This window comes from Astatotilapia calliptera, chromosome 6 (genome assembly GCF_900246225.1).
Source record: "Astatotilapia calliptera chromosome 6, fAstCal1.2, whole genome shotgun sequence".
NCBI lineage: Eukaryota > Metazoa > Chordata > Actinopteri > Cichliformes > Cichlidae > Astatotilapia > Astatotilapia calliptera.
This window is the reverse complement of record NC_039307.1, coordinates 526,073-535,000: the sequence shown is the minus strand read 5'-3', so window position 1 is coordinate 535,000 and position 8,928 is coordinate 526,073. Positions and strand designations below refer to the sequence as shown.

The following is an 8,928-nucleotide window of genomic DNA, read 5'->3' as shown; positions in this document are numbered from 1 at the left end:
CACACACTCACTCGTATTTACTCATCATTACCTTCAGCACACTGACGAGAGAAGCTGGCAGAGCTCACTACATTTCCCAGCATGCCCCAGCAGCGTCACAGCTTAGCCTACTGATCCCGTTGCTATGGTTACCTTGACTGCAGTCCTGGCCTAGATTTTACGGCTCAATGAGGGCGCTGTCGCTGATGATGTCACAGTTACATCACAGAGCTGGGAAACAAAGGCGGGCCAGCGTGATTTCACTGCTGACCTGGAAACGGTCTGCTGTGAGGGGCGGGACGAGTCACATCCAATCAGAGGCCCCATTACAAACAGCGAGCTCCAGCAGAGACGCGTCGAGGTCCTCGGACAGGACTGAAACTCGTTTCATCCGGTACCCCTCACTCAGACCCAGGCCAGGGCTGACCCAGGGGCGGGGTGTCGACAATAAAAGCTCTTCCTGTCAGGTGACCTGGGTCAGAGGAAGCCGGGTCTGACCGGGCGACCTCAGACACGCTCAGGTCAAAGTGAAGTAAAAGCAGACGAGTCTAAATGAGCGTTAGTGCCACTGAACCGGGAATCTGAACGTGCTTCACGCACACATGAGAGCACCTGATGAGTCAGAGCAGCTTTCCCCCTCAGCGGCTCCTGATGCTCCCGAACAGGATGTAACAGGAAGTCCTCAGAAAAGACAAACAGGAGGAACTCTGAGTCGACTTTCCAGGAGAAAGACTTAAAATCGAGTCCCCGCCCTAAAAGTGCACCTCTGAGAACATTTTCATGACAATTCATCCAGAAGGTTCTGAAATAAACTGAACCAATCACACGGCATCTTTTCCAGAGCTTTCCAACTTCCTGTCCACCGCGCCTGACGTTTACAACCCCAAAGACGGGCGTAGAACAACAACACGTTAAAGGCAGTAAAACGCTCCACACTGCTGCGCTCCCAGCCTGAGTAACGCACGCCGCTTCAGTCCGAAGAGCTGAGCACGCACGGATGTGTCTGCAGCGTGATCAGCTGTGATTGGCTGTGAATGTGTTTTTAGTGCACACTCTGCTTCCAGGACGAGTTTCCGAGTTTTCCCTGAGACCCTCCGCTCCGGCTTGGATCAGATCCAGAACCTGCAGTGACATCTGCAGCCTGCAGGAGGCGCTGGCTCTGCTGCTGCTCTGAGCGCGTGCGGTGACGGTCTGATCTGGAAAATTCCTCCGGTGCAGCGTCACTCAGAGACCCCCCTCCCTCCCTCCCTCCTCTCTGTTGCCATGGTGATGCAGCAGCAGCATGACTCATCTGAAGCCTCCATCAGAGGTGCAGTGCAGAAGACATCCACCCAAAAACACCACCTCTGCCTCCACCCGCCGGGGTAAAACAGCTCCTGCATCAGACCTGATTACAGCCAATCCTGTGGGTCTGTCCCCCCACCATCCTCCTCCAGCTGTGTGTGTGTGTGGGGGGGTCGACTCTGGTCTCTCACACACACACACACACACACACACACACACACGTTGGTTTTCTATCCTCACAGGTGCGCTGTCACGTTCTGTCTCCTGTTTAGTTTCAGTCTGATGGCGTCCTCGCGCTCACATTTCACCCTCAGGTGCACCAGGCGTGCTCTGATGCTTTTTTTACAGAGCTACAAAAACAAGGAGAGCACGAATATTATGGGCTGCATCATAGCTTCAATAACACAAAGGAATTCTGTGTCATTGAAGCTGTGATGGTCCACTCGTGTGAGCTCAGGCTGACGATGATGAAGGATGTGCGGCAGGTTTGGAGGTGCAGACACACACTGACCTCCAGCATCAGCTTCACACACACTCTGAGAGAGCGTTCCTGTTCATGTTATTCTGTCCACCCTCATTTCCCCTCACAGAGCCACAGGAGCAGACATGTAGCTGCAGACGTCTCCACGATGGAGAAAGGAAAGAAACATCTCACCTTCAGGTGACACGCTCAGGTGATAACGATATAAATCACAAAAATTTAACATTTTCTGTAAATTCCTGGAGTCGAGTGTTTTAACGATGCATGAAACGATACATTTTTAGACATAAGTTGTAACGGCGCCGTTTCTTTGTGCTGCGGGGAAAAGCCTGTTCTAACGTTTGAGTCTACGGTTTATTTTAGAGCACCTGGCGGCTCTTTTTTACTTCTCATCTGTAAACACTCTGCATCTTTCATGTGATTCGGTTTATTTTGAAAAGTCTCAACAGGATCTTGAGCTTTATTGTGAAAGGTTTATGTGGAAAATAAACAAGCGGACACGCGACGACGCATAAAAACAGGCGCTTGTGCGTCCGTAGTGTTTATATTAAATCTAAGAGACAGAACTTTAAGAAATGAATAATAACTACAGGGACATCAGAACATGAAAAATATTACCGCAAACAGTTTATTTTGCGACACCACGAAACAAACGATAGATGTTTTTATATCGTTACATCGAAACGCCCTACAGTCTCTCATGTTTATTCTTTATTTCTGTGTGAACCTGCCCGCTCCACCTGCCCGCTCCACCTGCCCGTCACTGTGCTCCCACTCATTGACAATATAGGATACTTCTATTCTATTCTAAAGAGGACCCGACCTCTGAGGAGGCGCTGCAGTTTTAACAGCGACGGTACGATTTTCACCTGCAGACAGGTGTGTGATGACGTCAGCGAGCAGACATTCCCGTGAGGCGCCGCAGAGTTGGAGCCACACGTTACCGAAGCACACGGCGGTCTGGTTTTCCAAAGGCGCCTCAGACTGGCGGGCAGCTCTGGTTTTACCCGGATCACAGTAACAGGTCCGAGCGGGTCACGGCCTCTGTCTTTAAACAGGAAGTCAGGCCTGGACAGGAAATATCAGTCAGCTGATTTTTGACCACGTCCTTTCTTCAAACTGTCCACAGGCAGGAAGTGACACGTTTTCCCTGACGTGATGCTTACCATTCATGAATTATTCCCTCTCATTCCAGTGTGCTTAGGCATAATCCTGCTTCTCTCCAACTCAACAACATCCACCCGACCATCCCGCCGGGCCGTAAAACAGCCGCCACGTCCTGGCGAGGCCCACAGACGGCCGTGGGTATCCCACAGACTGCACAACATTGTGATGTCACCCGCTAGCTTGTAGACTTGTGGCAGCCATGATCCCCGCCCACCCCATCCAATCAAAATCAGAATTAAATGGAAGCCATATTATTGGTCAGATGATGTCATTAACATACTCCGGCAGCTACAGCCACCTGTGTCACCATCCACCTGTCAGGCAGAGGCCCCGCCCCTGACAGAGCAAGCTTTAACATCGTTTAAACAGCTTGAGTATCAGGATGTAAACGTGTTTATTTTAACATGGAGTCTATGAGGACGAACTCACTGCTGCCTCTGCTGGACGTCAGAGGAACTGCAGGTCACTGAGAGCTTCCTGCAGCTGAGACTTCAGAGGAACGCCCTGTGACCCCCACCTCACGGCCTGTGACTCGTCTATCAGGGCGAGATCAGAACTCGCCGGCGTCTGCGGCCCTCAGATAACAGCTGAGCACGTGCGTGGTTCAGATTAAGCTCCTATGGTTCAGAGGCTGACAGGAAGTGTTGCGCTCTCAGAGATCCTGCACTGGTGTCGTCTGTCGGGAGGTCGTCCACGCAGCAAAACAAGCGGCCCCACTGATCATGTGACGGCGTCTGGAAGCAGATGTTTTTCTGGGCAAATGATAAAAGTGAGCACGGTGAACCTGGAGGTATCAGGCTGCCGCAGAGCCCTCGGACCCCTGCGTGACATCACGGCGAGGCCCATCGGACCTGTCGACAACATCAACGGCCACCAGCAGAGCGCCCGACCTGGGAACCAATCAGCTGCAAGCTGAGCGCACAGCAGCCCGTGACACCTGTGTGCTCCTCCCCTGTTCTGCCTGACCCTTCACAATAAGAGCAGGTGAAAAAAAAAAACATGCAGCAGAGCAGACAGGTGATGTTTCCACGGTAACCTGCTAACAGCCTGTGAAGTGTGACCTTCACTTTCTGCACACGTACGCCAAAACATTAAACACAGTTTCTGAGGACGCCTGAATGCCTCACAGCTGCAACTGAGCAACAAACACCTCCTCCTCCTGCTCCTCCTCTGGCCTCCTCCTGCTCCTCCAAAGTTTGTGCAGTCTGAACGCTGCAGCATCGTCTCCATTAGGGACGCGCCTACTTGTCGCTGTCACTGCTCAGTCCCAGACTCACTGGTCGTTTAATCTCATCGGTAACATTTTAATCGATCCCCAAAGACGGTAAATTATTGTCGTAGATGCTACGCAGCCATCTGCCACCAGGTGGCGCATCATTGTTGAGAAGCGCCATAAATCTGTAATCTAGTCCTGATTAGAACGAGATCGCAGGTACAAGTGGTGGAAATGAGCTTTCTTTGAACAAAGGACGAGCTCCTCCTTAGCGATAGGCCGAGGAGTCCTTATGGAGGTGCTCGGAGCAGAGCCGCTGCTCCTCCACATCGGAAGGAGACGGCTAAGGCTGCCGCCTCCTGGGTGAGGGGTCCTGACTGGGCTGGAGGAGGCGACAGGGAGGTCCGGGCTCACTGCTGACTTCAGACCAGCAGGAGGAAATAACTGGATGATTTATTGTTTAGTTATTTTAGCGCGCATCATTCATAAGTCAGCATTCATCAGTCTAACGTGTGATGTTGGTAACACAGCATCGTTACTGCAGGATGTGATTAAAATGCCTTTTTGATCTTTTAAGTTAACCTTTCTCCGATTGAACGTCGTATCTGAGTGTTTCTGAGTTTCAGACTCGTCGTTAGTCTAGTTTATGTTCCTCCCCTGACCTCCGTGCCTCAGCAGGAGGACTGTGGAGGGGTCCACGTAGTCAGCTCGCCAAGACCCGGCTGCTCCAGTCTGATGAACCACAAACACACGTGTTTCTGGAACTTTGGTTTCACCGCCACTTGTTCCTGAGCTGCTCAAACGCGCATGTTTCCTGAAACCTCACCAACTCCCCATCACTCTCCTCGGGAAGAAACAAGGAGAGGGGTTTATTCTTCCGGTCAGTCTGAAGAACACCTGGAACATCTGCACGGCCAACACTGAAGGCTGAAGTATTACCACATCAACACTGCAGTAACACTCAGGTCTGAAGGTTCAGACCAAACTGGGGGTTTTATTATTTGTGTTTGACTGTGAGGAGCAGGAGGAGCAGGAGGAGGTGCTCTCAGCACTTCATCAAACCTCTGCAGGCTGTGTTCAAGCTCCTCTCTGCTTTCATAAAATGGGAGAAAATTCTGGAAGAGATGCCCCCGCAGCTTCCTCATCGAGCGGCCCATCATCCTCCTCCCGATCAGCACAAAGAGCCGGGCCTGCCCGATCGTCCGGAGGCTGATCGATTACCACATTTATTGATTGGTGGATATCGGGCCGTTGGCAGCAGCTCCTCCGGCGGACTGCGGCTCTCTGACCTCGTTTGTCTCCGGTTTGCGGCCCGGATGGAGCGGCGGGCCAGGTGCACCTGCAGTCCGGCCTCAGAGCCCCGCAGCTCCCGGACACAAAGCCCGAAACCAGGCTCTGAGCTCTGCCAGGGCCCCACCGGGACCGACGCCTGGCGTCCTCTGCGCACACGTTATATAACCACCTCCTCCTCCTCCTCCTCCACCAGCACCACCCACCCCACCCCCAGACACCGAGCCGGATGGATGCTGTCCGGGCAGCAGCGGCCTGCGCGAGCCGCCCAGCACATCAAACAAAGCCGCCTCATGATCAATTATCCCGATTAGAACAAAGCCGGTACCTGCAGCTCGGCCTCCTCCTCCTGCTCCTCCTCTCCGCTCCTCTCAGGGTAGATTTCTCCGCAGGAAGCAGCACAGCCGTTAAATCCTCACAGATCCGCCGCTCCGGCCCTCCGCCGAGCCTTCATCCCGCAAACAGCTCAAAGCAGCCGAAGGAGCGGCTCCTCTCGCCGGGTCACAGCCACAGTCCCACCGCAGCAGCGCGCCTCTCCGCTGGCCTCACGGTCCGCTGACAGCCGCTGCTGCTCCGCCGGCTGTCGGTGCTAAAATGGAGGCGGTCTGTCCGGGAATAGAAACGGGAGGAGGAGGAGGAGGGGCGGCGCTTCCACTCGGCGCCGACAGAGGGCGACAACACCCGCCCTTCAAAATAAGAGCGCTCGCTGCTTTTATTTTTCAGACTTTTCTCTGGTTTCACTCACAGATAAAGACGAGAAACAAAACCTCAGCACAGCAAATATTACATTTATGAGACAGTGCAAGCAGATGTGTGAAGGAAAGAGAAACACCGACTCACAGCAGACCTCAGACCAGGGGCGACTCTAGGATCAGAGCTTTGGGGGTGCTGAGCACCCAGAGAGCTGCCCAGCCAGGCAAGATAAACCTGTCTCTGTCAGTCCCTGCATCCTTAAATGTTGTCCCGAGTTCCCTCTGACTGTCTCCTTGGTGCATTTAAGCCCCTGTTCCTCCTTGTCCTCATCGTCTGTTGTCTTCATCTCCGTTATCAGTCATCATAATTTTACCCTCTCAGTGCAAGTCTGCAAATTTCTTTGTTAAATCATAAGATTCTTAAATTCATCAAGTCTCTCTGTGCCTGGGTCCTCGTCACAAAACATGACATCACTGTTTTGTACATTTTAACAATTTAATCCCACATTTGTGAAAGAAAAGAAAAACACTTTTTTGAAAAGTCTGTAACAAAACCATCAAATCTGATCAAGGTTATTTAAATGCTGCAAAAGAAGAATGGATTGGAATAAAATAAATACATATCCTGACCTTAATTACTGGGAGAATAATGAATGATGCTCACAGTGAGTAAGAAGTAAACTGAGAGCATTTTTTGGACAGAGATTCACTTTTAAAGTGTGTGTATAATATAATACAGATGCATAAAAAACACTCCCAAAACAGAATAAATTATTACAAAATATTAATAAAAACTATAAAAATGGAGGCAACTTTGCCTGTGGTAGAATGAATAAAATGTATGAAAAAATCTTTACTGCAGATACTAATTTAATAATAATAATTTTGTATTGTAAGATTTATGACTTTCATGCTTTGGTGCTTGGGACAGCTTGACCTTTTCTCAGGTGGTCCACACTGTAACAAGTGTGAGAAACACTGATAAGTGTGTGTGTGCTTTTGGAAAACATTTAAAGCTGCTGTACAGAATCTTTGAAACAAGCTTAAAACATTTGTAGAAACAGAGCATCTGCTTCTCTTTACAGCTGCTCGCTCCACCAGGGCTGTTTGGCTCTTTCTGATAGTGAGCACATGTGATGCACGTACTGCAGCAGTCATACAGACAACTGGACGGTCCAAAGGTTGGCCGACCTGTTACTGGCTGAGGTTTTAGCAGAGCTGTGGCTGAACCACATACAAATATATCATTAATTTTAATCTCCCCGATCAATGATAATGTTATGTTGGGATGTTGTTAAAGAGGCTCAAAATGTTTCAGCCCAGTTTGTTTAGCAGACTCTGTACAGCAGCTTTAATACAGGGAGACACAACTTCCAGACTGTGAGTAAAATCAGGTTTTTTCTTCTTTGTCAGTTTAACAGTTTCTGCCTGTCACTGCTGTCTGTTTGCTTACCTGGTTCTTCCTGACCTCGTACTTTCTCCTCACGTTCCCTCTTTGGACTGACAATCATACACAAATAGATTCAATTAGATAAAAAATTACATTAATATGAAAAAAACTACTATTAAGATCACCAATAAAAAAAGTCCTCTCTTAGTGTCCTTTCAGCCAAAAGGCAAATAACCAAACCACGTGTACATCTGATAAAGGACATAAACATTGAAACACTGATCCAACATGATTCTTGATTTTACATTTTTACCTGATGTGGCTCCTTTTTTTGAAAAAAATTCCTCATATCCATTATGAACCTGACTGTCTCTGTACACACACACACACACACACACACACACAGACACAGACACACAGACACACAGACACACACACACACACACAGACACACACACACACACACACAGACACAGACACACACACACACACACACACACACACAGACACAGACACACACACACACACACAGACACACACACACACACACACACACACACACACACACACAGACACACACACACACACACACACACACACACACACACACACCAGGTGTTCTAAGGTTAATGGGCATTCAGTCAGTTAGCTAGTTAGTATTTCTAACAGGACAGTGGTAACAACAGCAGGCTAGATTTTAAACAGGCTGTATACATTTCAATGGGAGCAACATGACGGTGAAATGTGGCTGATTTTACAACAGAGCAGGACGGATTGTAGGGCAGCAAACATCGTCAGGAAACACGTTTCCAACACTGCAGGTTACCTGGTGTAATGCTTTTCAGGTAAACAGAAACATGTTCTGACTCCTACCAACTATATAAAGAGTAACTGAAGGTTAAATGCAGCTAATATGTTCCACCTCCGCTCCGCTGCGTCTCAGCCACCATCGCTCTGGCAGCACAAGAGCCAGAGCAGGGGAGAGCTGGAACAAACCACTTTGGGAGGGGGGGGGGGGGGGTTATCTATACTTTTGTTGTTAAAATGTTCCATCTCAAGTACGTACTGTATGTTTTTATATTTTTAGTAGTGTGTCACACAAACAGCAAATATTGTCAAAAAAGGAAGAAATCTTTGGGGGTGCTGTGATTCATTTTCAAAAATGGGCTAAAATCGCCCCTGCCTCAGACATATTTGTCACCATAAACATGAAATGGATAAAATCAAATCTTTATCTATTCGAACAATCATTAGTTAAGGATTAAATCTAAATAACAGTAAATTCTAGGAGATCTTCACATTTGACAGCAGAAGCATCCTGTACGACGCAGAGAGTCCTGGCGTCCTTCTCTTTATGCACCCCAGTATCTCCAGGGTCAAACTGACACTAGAAGGTGTCTGTATGAGTAACACTGAGCACTGCTGATTTTCT

General features: G+C 49.2%; 1 protein-coding gene across 1 annotated transcript in view; it reads right to left on the bottom strand.

Moving 5' to 3' along the window:
• Positions 1-6,310, bottom strand: part of LOC113023498 (CSC1-like protein 2) — a 31,781-nt gene extending 25,471 nt beyond the window's left edge. The window contains exon 1 of the mRNA XM_026169549.1: positions 5,743-6,310. The gene's annotated coding sequence lies outside the window, so the exon portion shown is untranslated. The remainder of the gene's footprint in view (positions 1-5,742) is intronic.
• Positions 6,311-8,928: the final 2,618 nt, after the last annotated feature.